Here is a 15,547-nt window from a genome sequence, read left to right on the forward strand (position 1 = left end):
ACAATTAAAAATACAATTAAAAACTAAGTTGCTCCGCCAGAGTGTCTCTTTTGGGTCACTTTTGTTGGTCCCAAGCCCGGATAAAGGAGGAGGGTTGGAATTGTGACATTAAAAAAAAGAAGAATCGACAGAAGAAAGTTCATTTGTAGTTCTAAACATATTTAGGGTGTTTTTTACTCACTTCTTGTCTCTCCCACTGAGTTATTCCTCTCTCCAACAGCGTCCATCACAATTACATGATCATGGCCAATTATGCAAATTAGGTGATGACGTCATGTAGCGACTTCTAGCGTCTTTTAGGACAGCCAATAGCTACTTTCCTTACTGAGGAGTTGGCAACACTGCTAACTTTAAACATCAGCTATCTGAGCAGCTAACCGATCGCTGCAGCTGTACATTGCCCATCTGTAAATAGCCCACCCAATCTACCTACCTCATCGCCATGTTGTTTTTATTTACTTTCTGCACTTTTGCACACCAGTATTTCTACTTGCACATCATCATCTGCTCATCTATCACTCCAGTGTTCATTTGCTAAATTGTGATTACTTCGCTACTATGGCCTATTTATTGCCTTTAAAAAAAATGTCCCCTTCTATTTTGTTATTGACTGTGCGCTTGTTTGTTCCTTGTGTAACTCTGTGTTGTTGTTTGTGTTGCACTGCTTTGCTTTATCTTGGCCAGGTCGCAGTTGTGTATGAGAACTTGTTCTTAACTGGCTTACCTGGTTTAATAAAGGAGAAATTTAAAAAAATAAGAAACAATTGTTTTTCTTCCTAAGAAAGGGGTTGTAGCTCAGTGGTAGAGCGCATGTATGAGGTCCTGGGTTCAATCCTCAGCTTCTCCATGTTTTTTTTGCAAAGACCCAACTTCTACTTTCCAGAATGTTGAAATTCTAAGCAGGAAACAGAGATGTGCTAAATCATTTGGTCTTGTAATCTGAAGAACATGTGTTCAATCCCTGTTAGTACATTTATAGAACAGAAGTGGCATGGTTGCCAACTTTTATGGCATCATTTTTCAAAAACTGAAGTTCATGTTTTCGATCCCTGTCCGTACCTGTTTTAAGAATTGCTGCTATCATATCATTGTAGTTTCAATGGAGTGGTGTATATATAAAGTACATTGTATTGATATTGCGTTTTATCTGCAAATTAAATGGGATGGAAGCTCAGAGGGGGAGTGCATGCTATATATGTATGAGGTCCTTTCTCCACTGAGTTTGTGTGCCAAATACACATTTGCACAACTACTACTTTCCAGAATGTTGATATATATATATATAGCATAGGGTGGCATGGTGGCCAAGTGGTAAGGCGTCGGTCTCGTAAACCGAAGATCATGGGTTCAAATCCCATCCGTGCCTCTATGGAAAAGACTTCAAATTCCATGGAAATTTTCATTCATTGGGGGACTTTGTAGAATAGTCATGTTGTATCAATATTTGAACACAACTATTATATTAAGGGGAAGTATCTCTACGATAGAGCCACTTTACATGTTTGCTGTCCTACAGTATTCCCCAACTTGTCTTGTGAGAGTATTCACTTGTTAAATTAGCTTTTGCACAACTCCCACTTTCCACAATGTTGACATTCTAAGAATGAAATAGATGTGCAAAGTCATCTGTTTTTGTTAACTGAAGCACATGGGTTCAATCCCTGTTCGACATTTATGGTAGATAGCTGATATTATGGAAATTTACTTTCATCACAACAGTGTAAAGAAAAGGTCAATTTTCTTGATATGGCCACTGAGACCTGTATGCTCTAGTCGGCTGGCCCTCGCTACATATTCGTATTCGTCGCCAGAACCACTGGCTCCAGGTCATCTGTAAGTCTATGCTAGGTAAAGCTCCGCCTTATCAAAGCACTAACAGGCGGCCTAGTCCTCGCGCAGCAGTCCCTTCCAGCTGCAGTCAGAGCAGGAGATGTTCACCCCTCCGCTTCCAGACTGCAAATCAATCCCGCATGTGGGAAGCCGCCGCTGGCTGATCCCGCCCTGGCCTACTTAAAAAAAAACACAATTAATCTGAATTAGGGCCAGACTAGTTCCCATCATTTTCTCACATTGCCATTGAAAGGTTTTTCTATTGTCTCTTTTTGGTCCATTTAGATTGTTAATGTAGACTTGTATAGATTTTTTTTTATTTTAAATGTTATGGTTAAAATGTTAATGTTTTACTGTGACTTGTTGTAGGCTCCTAAGTGGACCATAAGGTTAAAAACCAAACCAAATTAAGAAAACTAAACTGAAAAACAAAAAAATACAATTAAAAATACAATTAAAAACTAAGTTGCTCCGCCAGAGTGTCTCTTTTGGGTCACTTTTGTTGGTCCCAAGCCCGGATAAAGGAGGAGGGTTGGAATTGTGACATTAAAAAAAAGAAGAATCGACAGAAGAAAGTTCATTTGTAGTTCTAAACATATTTAGGGTGTTTTTTACTCACTTCTTGTCTCTCCCACTGAGTTATTCCTCTCTCCAACAGCGTCCATCACAATTACATGATCATGGCCAATTATGCAAATTAGGTGATGACGTCATGTAGCGACTTCTAGCGTCTTTTAGGACAGCCAATAGCTACTTTCCTTACTGAGGAGTTGGCAACACTGCTAACTTTAAACATCAGCTATCTGAGCAGCTAACCGATCGCTGCAGCTGTACATTGCCCATCTGTAAATAGCCCACCCAATCTACCTACCTCATCGCCATGTTGTTTTTATTTACTTTCTGCACTTTTGCACACCAGTATTTCTACTTGCACATCATCATCTGCTCATCTATCACTCCAGTGTTCATTTGCTAAATTGTGATTACTTCGCTACTATGGCCTATTTATTGCCTTTAAAAAAAATGTCCCCTTCTATTTTGTTATTGACTGTGCGCTTGTTTGTTCCTTGTGTAACTCTGTGTTGTTGTTTGTGTTGCACTGCTTTGCTTTATCTTGGCCAGGTCGCAGTTGTGTATGAGAACTTGTTCTTAACTGGCTTACCTGGTTTAATAAAGGAGAAATTAAAAAAAATAAGAAACAATTGTTTTTCTCCCTAAGAAAGGGGTTGTAGCTCAGTGGTAGAGCGCATGTATGAGGTCCTGGGTTCAATCCTCAGCTTCTCCATGTTTTTTTTGCAAAGACCCAACTTCTACTTTCCAGAATGTTGAAATTCTAAGCAGGAAACAGAGATGTGCTAAATCATTTGGTCTTGTAATCTGAAGAACATGTGTTCAATCCCTGTTAGTACATTTATAGAACAGAAGTGGCATGGTTGCCAACTTTTATGGCATCATTTTCAAAAACTGAAGTTCATGTTTTCGATCCCTGTCCGTACCTGTTTTAAGAATTGCTGCTATCATATCATTGTAGTTTCAATGGAGTGGTGTATATATAAAGTACATTGTATTGATATTGCGTTTTATCTACAAATTAAATGGGATGGAAGCTCAGAGGGGGAGTGCATGCTATATATGTATGAGGTCCTTTCTCCACTGAGTTTGTGTGCCAAATACACATTTGCACAACTACTACTTTCCAGAATGTTGATATATATATATATATAGCATAGGGTGGCATGGTGGCCAAGTGGTAAGGCGTCGGTCTCGTAAACCGAAGATCATGGGTTCAAATCCCATCCGTGCCTCTATGGAAAAGACTTCAAATTCCATGGAAATTTTCATTCATTGGGGGACTTTGTAGAAAAGTCATGTTGTATCAATATTTGAACACAACTATTATATTAAGGGGAAGTATCTCTACGATAGAGCCACTTTACATGTTTGCTGTCCTACAGTATTCCCCAACTTGTCTTGTGAGAGTATTCACTTGTTAAATTAGCTTTTGCACAACTCCCACTTTCCACAATGTTGACATTCTAAGAATGAAATAGATGTGCAAAGTCATCTGTTTTTGTTAACTGAAGCACATGGGTTCAATCCCTGTTCGACGTTTATGGTAGATAGCTGATATTATGGAAATTTACTTTCATCACAACAGTGTAAAGAAAAGGTCAATTTTCTTGATATGGCCACTGCGACCTGTATGCTCTAGTCGGCTGGCCCTCGCTACATATTCGTATTCGTCGCCAGAACCACTGGCTCCAGGTCATCTGTAAGTCTATGCTAGGTAAAGCTCCGCCTTATCAAAGCACTAACAGGCGGCCTAGTCCTCGCGCAGCAGTCCCTTCCAGCTGCAGTCAGAGCAGGAGATGTTCACCCCTCCGCTTCCAGACTGCAAATCAATCCCGCATGTGGGAAGCCACCGCTGGCTGATCCCGCCCTGGCCTACTTAAAAAAAAACACAATTAATCTGAATTAGGGCCAGACTAGTTCCCATCATTTTCTCACATTGCCATTGAAAGGTTTTTCTATTGTCTCTTTTTGGTCCATTTAGATTGTTAATGTAGACTTGTATAGATTTTTTTTTATTTTAAATGTTATGGTTAAAATGTTAATGTTTTACTGTGACTTGTTGTAGGCTCCTAAGTGGACCATAAGGTTAAAAACCAAACCAAATTAAGAAAACTAAACTGAAAAACAAAAAAATACAATTAAAAATACAATTAAAAACTAAGTTGCTCCGCCAGAGTGTCTCTTTTGGGTCACTTTTGTTGGTCCCAAGCCCGGATAAAGGAGGAGGGTTGGAATTGTGACATTAAAAAAAAGAAGAATCGACAGAAGAAAGTTCATTTGTAGTTCTAAACATATTTAGGGTGTTTTTTACTCACTTCTTGTCTCTCCCACTGAGTTATTCCTCTCTCCAACAGCGTCCATCACAATTACATGATCATGGCCAATTATGCAAATTAGGTGATGACGTCATGTAGCGACTTCTAGCGTCTTTTAGGACAGCCAATAGCTACTTTCCTTACTGAGGAGTTGGCAACACTGCTAACTTTAAACATCAGCTATCTGAGCAGCTAACCGATCGCTGCAGCTGTACATTGCCCATCTGTAAATAGCCCACCCAATCTACCTACCTCATCGCCATGTTGTTTTTATTTACTTTCTGCACTTTTGCACACCAGTATTTCTACTTGCACATCATCATCTGCTCATCTATCACTCCAGTGTTCATTTGCTAAATTGTGATTACTTCGCTACTATGGCCTATTTATTGCCTTTAAAAAAAATGTCCCCTTCTATTTTGTTATTGACTGTGCGCTTGTTTGTTCCTTGTGTAACTCTGTGTTGTTGTTTGTGTTGCACTGCTTTGCTTTATCTTGGCCAGGTCGCAGTTGTGTATGAGAACTTGTTCTTAACTGGCTTACCTGGTTTAATAAAGGAGAAATTTAAAAAAATAAGAAACAATTGTTTTTCTTCCTAAGAAAGGGGTTATAGCTCAGTGGTAGAGCGCATGTATGAGGTCCTGGGTTCAATCCTCAGCTTCTCCATGTTTTTTTTGCAAAGACCCAACTTCTACTTTCCAGAATGTTGAAATTCTAAGCAGGAAACAGAGATGTGCTAAATCATTTGGTCTTGTAATCTGAAGAACATGTGTTCAATCCCTGTTAGTACATTTATAGAACAGAAGTGGCATGGTTGCCAACTTTTATGGCATCATTTTCAAAAACTGAAGTTCATGTTTTCGATCCCTGTCCGTACCTGTTTTAAGAATTGCTGCTATCATATCATTGTAGTTTCAATGGAGTGGTGTATATATAAAGTACATTGTATTGATATTGCGTTTTATCTGCAAATTAAATGGGATGGAAGCTCAGAGGGGGAGTGCATGCTATATATGTATGAGGTCCTTTCTCCACTGAGTTTGTGTGCCAAATACACATTTGCACAACTACTACTTTCCAGAATGTTGGTATATATATATATATAGCATAGGGTGGCATGGTGGCCAAGTGGTAAGGCGTCGGTCTCGTAAACCGAAGATCATGGGTTCAAATCCCATCCGTGCCTCTATGGAAAAGACTTCAAATTCCATGGAAATTTTCATTCATTGGGGGACTTTGTAGAATAGTCATGTTGTATCAATATTTGAACACAACTATTATATTAAGGGGAAGTATCTCTACGATAGAGCCACTTTACATGTTTGCTGTCCTACAGTATTCCCCAACTTGTCTTGTGAGAGTATTCACTTGTTAAATTAGCTTTTGCACAACTCCCACTTTCCACAATGTTGACATTCTAAGAATGAAATAGATGTGCAAAGTCATCTGTTTTTGTTAACTGAAGCACATGGGTTCAATCCCTGTTCGACATTTATGGTAGATAGCTGATATTATGGAAATTTACTTTCATCACAACAGTGTAAAGAAAAGGTCAATTTTCTTGATATGGCCACTGCGACCTGTATGCTCTAGTCGGCTGGCCCTCGCTACATATTCGTATTCGTCGCCAGAACCACTGGCTCCAGGTCATCTGTAAGTCTATGCTAGGTGAAGCTCCGCCTTATCAAAGCACTAACAGGCGGCCTAGTCCTCGCGCAGCAGTCCCTTCCAGCTGCAGTCAGAGCAGGAGATGTTCACCCCTCCGCTTCCAGACTGCAAATCAATCCCGCATGTGGGAAGCCGCCGCTGGCTGATCCCGCCCTGGCCTACTTAAAAAAAAACACAATTAATCTGAATTAGGGCCAGACTAGTTCCCATCATTTTCTCACATTGCCATTGAAAGGTTTTTCTATTGTCTCTTTTTGGTCCATTTAGATTGTTAATGTAGACTTGTATAGATTTTTTTTTATTTTAAATGTTATGGTTAAAATGTTAATGTTTTACTGTGACTTGTTGTAGGCTCCTAAGTGGACCATAAGGTTAAAAACCAAACCAAATTAAGAAAACTAAACTGAAAAACAAAAAAATACAATTAAAAATACAATTAAAAACTAAGTTGCTCCGCCAGAGTGTCTCTTTTGGGTCACTTTTGTTGGTCCCAAGCCCGGATAAAGGAGGAGGGTTGGAATTGTGACATTAAAAAAAAGAAGAATCGACAGAAGAAAGTTCATTTGTAGTTCTAAACATATTTAGGGTGTTTTTTACTCACTTCTTGTCTCTCCCACTGAGTTATTCCTCTCTCCAACAGCGTCCATCACAATTACATGATCATGGCCAATTATGCAAATTAGGTGATGACGTCATGTAGCGACTTCTAGCGTCTTTTAGGACAGCCAATAGCTACTTTCCTTACTGAGGAGTTGGCAACACTGCTAACTTTAAACATCAGCTATCTGAGCAGCTAACCGATCGCTGCAGCTGTACATTGCCCATCTGTAAATAGCCCACCCAATCTACCTACCTCATCGCCATGTTGTTTTTATTTACTTTCTGCACTTTTGCACACCAGTATTTCTACTTGCACATCATCATCTGCTCATCTATCACTCCAGTGTTCATTTGCTAAATTGTGATTACTTCGCTACTATGGCCTATTTATTGCCTTTAAAAAAAATGTCCCCTTCTATTTTGTTATTGACTGTGCGCTTGTTTGTTCCTTGTGTAACTCTGTGTTGTTGTTTGTGTTGCACTGCTTTGCTTTATCTTGGCCAGGTCGCAGTTGTGTATGAGAACTTGTTCTTAACTGGCTTACCTGGTTTAATAAAGGAGACATTTAAAAAAATAAGAAACAATTGTTTTTCTCCCTAAGAAAGGGGTTGTAGCTCAGTGGTAGAGCGCATGTATGAGGTCCTGGGTTCAATCCTCAGCTTCTCCATGTTTTTTTTGCAAAGACCCAACTTCTACTTTCCAGAATGTTGAAATTCTAAGCAGGAAACAGAGATGTGCTAAATCATTTGGTCTTGTAATCTGAAGAACATGTGTTCAATCCCTGTTAGTACATTTATAGAACAGAAGTGGCATGGTTGCCAACTTTTATGGCATCATTTTCAAAAACTGAAGTTCATGTTTTCGATCCCTGTCCGTACCTGTTTTAAGAATTGCTGCTATCATATCATTGTAGTTTCAATGGAGTGGTGTATATATAAAGTACATTGTATTGATATTGCGTTTTATCTACAAATTAAATGGGATGGAAGCTCAGAGGGGGAGTGCATGCTATATATGTATGAGGTCCTTTCTCCACTGAGTTTGTGTGCCAAATACACATTTGCACAACTACTACTTTCCAGAATGTTGATATATATATATATATAGCATAGGGTGGCATGGTGGCCAAGTGGTAAGGCGTCGGTCTCGTAAACCGAAGATCATGGGTTCAAATCCCATCCGTGCCTCTATGGAAAAGACTTCAAATTCCATGGAAATTTTCATTCATTGGGGGACTTTGTAGAAAAGTCATGTTGTATCAATATTTGAACACAACTATTATATTAAGGGGAAGTATCTCTACGATAGAGCCACTTTACATGTTTGCTGTCCTACAGTATTCCCCAACTTGTCTTGTGAGAGTATTCACTTGTTAAATTAGCTTTTGCACAACTCCCACTTTCCACAATGTTGACATTCTAAGAATGAAATAGATGTGCAAAGTCATCTGTTTTTGTTAACTGAAGCACATGGGTTCAATCCCTGTTCGACGTTTATGGTAGATAGCTGATATTATGGAAATTTACTTTCATCACAACAGTGTAAAGAAAAGGTCAATTTTCTTGATATGGCCACTGCGACCTGTATGCTCTAGTCGGCTGGCCCTCGCTACATATTCGTCGCCAGAACCACTGGCTCCAGGTCATCTGTAAGTCTATGCTAGGTAAAGCTCCGCCTTATCAAAGCACTAACAGGCGGCCTAGTCCTCGCGCAGCAGTCCCTTCCAGCTGCAGTCAGAGCAGGAGATGTTCACCCCTCCGCTTCCAGACTGCAAATCAATCCCGCATGTGGGAAGCCACCGCTGGCTGATCCCGCCCTGGCCTACTTAAAAAAAAACACAATTAATCTGAATTAGGGCCAGACTAGTTCCCATCATTTTCTCACATTGCCATTGAAAGGTTTTTCTATTGTCTCTTTTTGGTCCATTTAGATTGTTAATGTAGACTTGTATAGATTTTTTTTTATTTTAAATGTTATGGTTAAAATGTTAATGTTTTACTGTGACTTGTTGTAGGCTCCTAAGTGGACCATAAGGTTAAAAACCAAACCAAATTAAGAAAACTAAACTGAAAAACAAAAAAATACAATTAAAAATACAATTAAAAACTAAGTTGCTCCGCCAGAGTGTCTCTTTTGGGTCACTTTTGTTGGTCCCAAGCCCGGATAAAGGAGGAGGGTTGGAATTGTGACATTAAAAAAAAGAAGAATCGACAGAAGAAAGTTCATTTGTAGTTCTAAACATATTTAGGGTGTTTTTTACTCACTTCTTGTCTCTCCCACTGAGTTATTCCTCTCTCCAACAGCGTCCATCACAATTACATGATCATGGCCAATTATGCAAATTAGGTGATGACGTCATGTAGCGACTTCTAGCGTCTTTTAGGACAGCCAATAGCTACTTTCCTTACTGAGGAGTTGGCAACACTGCTAACTTTAAACATCAGCTATCTGAGCAGCTAACCGATCGCTGCAGCTGTACATTGCCCATCTGTAAATAGCCCACCCAATCTACCTACCTCATCGCCATGTTGTTTTTATTTACTTTCTGCACTTTTGCACACCAGTATTTCTACTTGCACATCATCATCTGCTCATCTATCACTCCAGTGTTCATTTGCTAAATTGTGATTACTTCGCTACTATGGCCTATTTATTGCCTTTTTAAAAAATGTCCCCTTCTATTTTGTTATTGACTGTGCGCTTGTTTGTTCCTTGTGTAACTCTGTGTTGTTGTTTGTGTTGCACTGCTTTGCTTTATCTTGGCCAGGTCGCAGTTGTGTATGAGAACTTGTTCTTAACTGGCTTACCTGGTTTAATAAAGGAGACATTTAAAAAAATAAGAAACAATTGTTTTTCTTCCTAAGAAAGGGGTTGTAGCTCAGTGGTAGAGCGCATGTATGAGGTCCTGGGTTCAATCCTCAGCTTCTCCATGTTTTTTTTGCAAAGACCCAACTTCTACTTTCCAGAATGTTGAAATTCTAAGCAGGAAACAGAGATGTGCTAAATCATTTGGTCTTGTAATCTGAAGAACATGTGTTCAATCCCTGTTAGTACATTTATAGAACAGAAGTGGCATGGTTGCCAACTTTTATGGCATCATTTTCAAAAACTGAAGTTCATGTTTTCGATCCCTGTCCGTACCTGTTTTAAGAATTGCTGCTATCATATCATTGTAGTTTCAATGGAGTGGTGTATATATAAAGTACATTGTATTGATATTGCGTTTTATCTACAAATTAAATGGGATGGAAGCTCAGAGGGGGAGTGCATGCTATATATGTATGAGGTCCTTTCTCCACTGAGTTTGTGTGCCAAATACACATTTGCACAACTACTACTTTCCAGAATGTTGATATATATATATATAGCATAGGGTGGCATGGTGGCCAAGTGGTAAGGCGTCGGTCTCGTAAACCGAAGATCATGGGTTCAAATCCCATCCGTGCCTCTATGGAAAAGACTTCAAATTCCATGGAAATTTTCATTCATTGGGGGACTTTGTAGAAAAGTCATGTTGTATCAATATTTGAACACAACTATTATATTAAGGGGAAGTATCTCTACGATAGAGCCACTTTACATGTTTGCTGTCCTACAGTATTCCCCAACTTGTCTTGTGAGAGTATTCACTTGTTAAATTAGCTTTTGCACAACTCCCACTTTCCACAATGTTGACATTCTAAGAATGAAATAGATGTGCAAAGTCATCTGTTTTTGTTAACTGAAGCACATGGGTTCAATCCCTGTTCGACGTTTATGGTAGATAGCTGATATTATGGAAATTTACTTTCATCACAACAGTGTAAAGAAAAGGTCAATTTTCTTGATATGGCCACTGCGACCTGTATGCTCTAGTCGGCTGGCCCTCGCTACATATTCGTCGCCAGAACCACTGGCTCCAGGTCATCTGTAAGTCTATGCTAGGTAAAGCTCCGCCTTATCAAAGCACTAACAGGCGGCCTAGTCCTCGCGCAGCAGTCCCTTCCAGCTGCAGTCAGAGCAGGAGATGTTCACCCCTCCGCTTCCAGACTGCAAATCAATCCCGCATGTGGGAAGCCACCGCTGGCTGATCCCGCCCTGGCCTACTTAAAAAAAAACACAATTAATCTGAATTAGGGCCAGACTAGTTCCCATTATTTTCTCACATTGCCATTGAAAGGTTTTTCTATTGTCTCTTTTTGGTCCATTTAGATTGTTAATGTAGACTTGTATAGATTTTTTTTTATTTTAAATGTTATGGTTAAAATGTTAATGTTTTACTGTGACTTGTTGTAGGCTCCTAAGTGGACCATAAGCTTAAAAACCAAACCAAATTAAGAAAACTAAACTGAAAAACAAAAAAATACAATTAAAAATACAATTAAAAACTAAGTTGCTCCGCCAGAGTGTCTCTTTTGGGTCACTTTTGTTGGTCCCAAGCCCGGATAAAGGAGGAGGGTTGGAATTGTGACATTAAAAAAAAGAAGAATCGACAGAAGAAAGTTCATTTGTAGTTCTAAACATATTTAGGGTGTTTTTTACTCACTTCTTGTCTCTCCCACTGAGTTATTCCTCACTCCAACAGCGTCCATCACAATTACATGATCATGGCCAATTATGCAAATTAGGTGATGACGTCATGTAGCGACTTCTAGCGTCTTTTAGGACAGCCAATAGCTACTTTCCTTACTGAGGAGTTGGCAACACTGCTAACTTTAAACATCAGCTATCTGAGCAGCTAACCGATCGCTGCAGCTGTACATTGCCCATCTGTAAATAGCCCACCCAATCTACCTACCTCATCGCCATGTTGTTTTTATTTACTTTCTGCACTTTTGCACACCAGTATTTCTACTTGCACATCATCATCTGCTCATCTATCACTCCAGTGTTCATTTGCTAAATTGTGATTACTTCGCTACTATGGCCTATTTATTGCCTTTTTAAAACATTTCCATTCTATTTTGCTATTGACTGTGCGCTTGTTTGTTCCTTGTGTAACTCTGTGTTGTTGTTTGTGTTGCACTGCTTTGCTTTATCTTGGCCAGGTCGCAGTTGTGTATGAGAACTTGTTCTTAACTGGCTTACCTGGTTTAATAAAGGAGAAATTTAAAAAAATAAGAAACAATTGTTTTTCTTCCTAAGAAAGGGGTTGTAGCTCAGTGGTAGAGCGCATGTATGAGGTCCTGGGTTCAATCCTCAGCTTCTCCATGTTTTTTTTGCAAAGACCCAACTTCTACTTTCCAGAATGTTGAAATTCTAAGCAGGAAACAGAGATGTGCTAAATCATTTGGTCTTGTAATCTGAAGAACATGTGTTCAATCCCTGTTAGTACATTTATAGAACAGAAGTGGCATGGTTGCCAACTTTTATGGCATCATTTTCAAAAACTGAAGTTCATGTTTTCGATCCCTGTCCGTACCTGTTTTAAGAATTGCTGCTATCATATCATTGTAGTTTCAATGGAGTGGTGTATATATAAAGTACATTGTATTGATATTGCGTTTTATCTGCAAATTAAATGGGATGGAAGCTCAGAGGGGGAGTGCATGCTATATATGTATGAGGTCCTTTCTCCACTGAGTTTGTGTGCCAAATACACATTTGCACAACTATTACTTTCCAGAATGTTGATATATATATATATAGCATAGGGTGGCATGGTGGCCAAGTGGTAAGGCGTCGGTCTCGTAAACCGAAGATCATGGGTTCAAATCCCATCCGTGCCTCTATGGAAAAGACTTCAAATTCCATGGAAATTTTCATTCATTGGGGGACTTTGTAGAAAAGTCATGTTGTATCAATATTTGAACACAACTATTATATTAAGGGGAAGTATCTCTACGATAGAGCCACTTTACATGTTTGCTGTCCTACAGTATTCCCCAACTTGTCTTGTGAGAGTATTCACTTGTTAAATTAGCTTTTGCACAACTCCCACTTTCCACAATGTTGACATTCTAAGAATGAAATAGATGTGCAAAGTCATCTGTTTTTGTTAACTGAAGCACATGGGTTCAATCCCTGTTCGACGTTTATGGTAGATAGCTGATATTATGGAAATTTACTTTCATCACAACAGTGTAAAGAAAAGGTCAATTTTCTTGATATGGCCACTGCGACCTGTATGCTCTAGTCGGCTGGCCCTTCGCTACATATTCGTCGCCAGAACCACTGGCTCCAGGTCATCTGTAAGTCTATGCTAGGTAAAGCTCTGCCTTATCAAAGCACTAACAGGCGGCCTAGTCCTCGCGCAGCAGTCCCTTCCAGCTGCAGTCAGAGCAGGAGATGTTCACCCCTCCGCTTCCAGACTGCAAATCAATCCCGCATGTGGGAAGCCGCCGCTGGCTGATCCCGCCCTGGCCTACTTAAAAAAAAACACAATTAATCTGAATTAGGGCCAGACTAGTTCCCATCATTTTCTCACATTGCCATTGAAAGGTTTTTCTATTGTCTCTTTTTGGTCCATTTAGATTGTTAATGTAGACTTGTATAGATTTTTTTTTATTTTAAATGTTATGGTTAAAATGTTAATGTTTTACTGTGACTTGTTGTAGGCTCCTAAGTGGACCATAAGGTTAAAAACCAAACCAAATTAAGAAAACTAAACTGAAAAACAAAAAAATACAATTAAAAATACAATTAAAAACTAAGTTGCTCCGCCAGAGTGTCTCTTTTGGGTCACTTTTGTTGGTCCCAAGCCCGGATAAAGGAGGAGGGTTGGAATTGTGACATTAAAAAAAAGAAGAATCGACAGAAGAAAGTTCATTTGTAGTTCTAAACATATTTAGGGTGTTTTTTACTCACTTCTTGTCTCTCCCACTGAGTTATTCCTCTCTCCAACAGCGTCCATCACAATTACATGATCATGGCCAATTATGCAAATTAGGTGATGACGTCATGTAGCGACTTCTAGCGTCTTTTAGGACAGCCAATAGCTACTTTCCTTACTGAGGAGTTGGCAACACTGCTAACTTTAAACATCAGCTATCTGAGCAGCTAACCGATCGCTGCAGCTGTACATTGCCCATCTGTAAATAGCCCACCCAATCTACCTACCTCATCGCCATGTTGTTTTTATTTACTTTCTGCACTTTTGCACACCAGTATTTCTACTTGCACATCATCATCTGCTCATCTATCACTCCAGTGTTCATTTGCTAAATTGTGATTACTTCGCTACTATGGCCTATTTATTGCCTTTTTAAAACATTTCCATTCTATTTTGTTATTGACTGTGCGCTTGTTTGTTCCTTGTGTAACTCTGTGTTGTTGTTTGTGTTGCACTGCTTTGCTTTATCTTGGCCAGGTCGCAGTTGTGTATGAGAACTTGTTCTTAACTGGCTTACCAGGTATAATAAAGGAGAAATTTAAAAAAATAAGAAACAATTGTTTTTCTTCCTAAGAAAGGGGTTGTAGCTCAGTGGTAGAGCGCATGTATGAGGTCCTGGGTTCAATCCTCAGCTTCTCCATGTTTTTTTTGCAAAGACCCAACTTCTACTTTCCAGAATGTTGAAATTCTAAGCAGGAAACAGAGATGTGCTAAATCATTTGGTCTTGTAATCTGAAGAACATGTGTTCAATCCCTGTTAGTACATTTATAGAACAGAAGTGGCATGGTTGCCAACTTTTATGGCATCATTTTCAAAAACTGAAGTTCATGTTTTCGATCCCTGTCCGTACCTGTTTTAAGAATTGCTGCTATCATATCATTGTAGTTTCAATGGAGTGGTGTATATATAAAGTACATTGTATTGATATTGCGTTTTATCTGCAAATTAAATGGGATGGAAGCTCAGAGGGGGAGTGCATGCTATATATGTATGAGGTCCTTTCTCCACTGAGTTTGTGTGCCAAATACACATTTGCATAACTACTACTTTCCAGAATGTTGATATATATATATATATATATATAGAGTATAGGGTGGCATGGTGGCCAAGTGGTAAGGCGTCGGTCTCGTAAACCGAAGATCATGGGTTCAAATCCCATCCGTGCCTCTATGGAAAAGACTTCAAATTCCATGGAAATTTTCATTCATTGGGGGACTTTGTAGAAAAGTCATGTTGTATCAATATTTGAACACAACTATTATATTAAGGGGAAGTATCTCTACGATAGAGCCACTTTACATGTTTGCTGTCCTACAGTATTCCCCAACTTGTCTTGTGAGAGTATTCACTTGTTAAATTAGCTTTTGCTCAACTCCCACTTTCCACAATGTTGACATTCTAAGAATGAAATAGATGTGCAAAGTCATCTGTTTTTGTTAACTGAAGCACATGGGTTCAATCCCTGTTCGACGTTTATGGTAGATAGCTGATATTATGGAAATTTATTTTCATCACAACAGTGTAAAGAAAAGGTCAATTTTCTTGATATGGCCACTGCGACCTGTATGCTCTAGTCGGCTGGCCCTCGCTACATATTCGTCGCCAGAACCACTGGCTCCAGGTCATCTGTAAGTCTATGCTAGGTAAAGATCCGCCTTATCAAAGCACTAACAGGCGGCCTAGTCCTCGCGCAGCAGTCCCTTCCAGCTGCAGTCAGAGCAGGAGATGTTCACCCCTCCGCTTCCAGAC

General features: G+C 39.4%; 7 non-coding genes across 7 annotated transcripts; all 7 read left to right on the forward strand.

The window, feature by feature from the left end:
• Positions 1-1,294: 1,294 nt before the first annotated feature.
• trnat-cgu (transfer RNA threonine (anticodon CGU)) lies at positions 1,295-1,366 on the forward strand. Its single transcript has one exon. It is a non-coding gene; the product is annotated as a tRNA-Thr (tRNA).
• Positions 1,367-3,563: 2,197 nt separating this feature from the next.
• Positions 3,564-3,635, forward strand: trnat-cgu (transfer RNA threonine (anticodon CGU)). The gene has a single exon. It is a non-coding gene; the product is annotated as a tRNA-Thr (tRNA).
• Positions 3,636-5,832: 2,197 nt separating this feature from the next.
• Positions 5,833-5,904, forward strand: trnat-cgu (transfer RNA threonine (anticodon CGU)). The gene has a single exon. It is a non-coding gene; the product is annotated as a tRNA-Thr (tRNA).
• A 2,197-nt stretch (positions 5,905-8,101) lies between these two features.
• On the forward strand, positions 8,102-8,173 carry trnat-cgu (transfer RNA threonine (anticodon CGU)). Its single transcript has one exon. It is a non-coding gene; the product is annotated as a tRNA-Thr (tRNA).
• Positions 8,174-10,362: 2,189 nt separating this feature from the next.
• Positions 10,363-10,434, forward strand: trnat-cgu (transfer RNA threonine (anticodon CGU)). Its single transcript has one exon. It is a non-coding gene; the product is annotated as a tRNA-Thr (tRNA).
• Positions 10,435-12,622: 2,188 nt separating this feature from the next.
• Positions 12,623-12,694, forward strand: trnat-cgu (transfer RNA threonine (anticodon CGU)). The gene has a single exon. It is a non-coding gene; the product is annotated as a tRNA-Thr (tRNA).
• A 2,199-nt stretch (positions 12,695-14,893) lies between these two features.
• trnat-cgu (transfer RNA threonine (anticodon CGU)) lies at positions 14,894-14,965 on the forward strand. The gene has a single exon. It is a non-coding gene; the product is annotated as a tRNA-Thr (tRNA).
• The last annotated feature ends 582 nt before the right edge of the window (positions 14,966-15,547 follow it).

The sequence above is a fragment of the Oncorhynchus clarkii genome, unplaced genomic scaffold, assembly GCF_045791955.1.
Source record: "Oncorhynchus clarkii lewisi isolate Uvic-CL-2024 unplaced genomic scaffold, UVic_Ocla_1.0 unplaced_contig_2029_pilon_pilon, whole genome shotgun sequence".
Classification (NCBI taxonomy): domain Eukaryota; kingdom Metazoa; phylum Chordata; class Actinopteri; order Salmoniformes; family Salmonidae; genus Oncorhynchus; species Oncorhynchus clarkii.